This window comes from Mus caroli, chromosome X, assembly GCF_900094665.2.
Source record: "Mus caroli chromosome X, CAROLI_EIJ_v1.1, whole genome shotgun sequence".
Taxonomy (NCBI): Eukaryota; Metazoa; Chordata; class Mammalia; order Rodentia; family Muridae; genus Mus; species Mus caroli.
Window position 1 is genome coordinate 41,505,376 of NC_034589.1, and position 970 is coordinate 41,506,345.

Consider the following 970-nt stretch of genomic DNA (forward strand, 5'->3'; position numbering starts at 1 on the left):
AGCTAGTAGAAAGTGTTAGCAGTTCTTTTCAGAATTTTCTCTAGTGAGAGCTGAGCTATCTGGAGAAGTCTGGAGAGTGAAAACAGCTCTTCAAGATTTTTTTTCTGACAGGATTTCTAATTTTAGACAGAAAAATCCATGGAGAGTGATGAGAGCCCTTTTAGAATTTTTTATAGCCCTTTTAGAATTTTTTTCTAACAGGATATTCGACTTGGTTAGAAATTGCAAGAGTTAGAAAGCCAACATAGCTCTTTTAGAAGGTTCCCAGTACAGGGGAACGCCAGGGCCAAAAAGTGGGAGTGGGTGGGTAGGCGAGTGGGGGGGGGGAGTGTATGGGGGGACTTTTGGGATAGCATTGGAAATGTAAATGAGGAAAATACCTAATAAAAATAAAAAAGAAGGTTCTCTAGCAGCTATCAAGAGAAGGCTGTCTAAAGAGTGAACGTAGCTCTTTTAAATTTTTTTTCTGGCTTTCTGATTTTGATCAGAAAACCCAAGAATTACTTTTAGAATTTTTCTAACAGGATTTATGACTTGGTAGGAAAAGAATTATTTTATATCAGCATTTCTGACTTTGGTCAGAAAGCCCATGAGCTATCCAGAGACCTTTTGGAATTTTTACTAGCAGAGAGAGCTGTCTCAAGCAGAAAAGCTAGAAAGCTAGCTGCCTTAGCCAGAGAGGGTTTTTGTTTTGTGTTGTTTTTTTTGGGGGGGAGGGGGTTCAAGACAGGGATTCTCTGTATAGCCCTGGCTGTCCTGGAACTCACTCTGTAGACCAGGCTGGCCTCGAACTCAGAAATCAGCCTGCCTCTGCCTCCCAAGTGCTAGGATTAAAGGCATGCGCCACCACCGCCCGGCAGAGAGGTTTTTAAGAATAGCTAGAAAAAGCTGTCTAGAGCAGAGCAGAACACACTCACGTGCACACACACACACACACACACACACACAGACACACACACACACACACACA

At 42.5% G+C, this 970-nt stretch overlaps 1 non-coding gene across 1 annotated transcript; it reads left to right on the forward strand.

Moving 5' to 3' along the window:
• Positions 1-436: 436 nt before the first annotated feature.
• LOC115030149 lies at positions 437-497 on the forward strand. Its single transcript, XR_003835774.1, has one exon. It is a non-coding gene; the product is annotated as a U7 small nuclear RNA (small nuclear RNA).
• Positions 498-970: the final 473 nt, after the last annotated feature.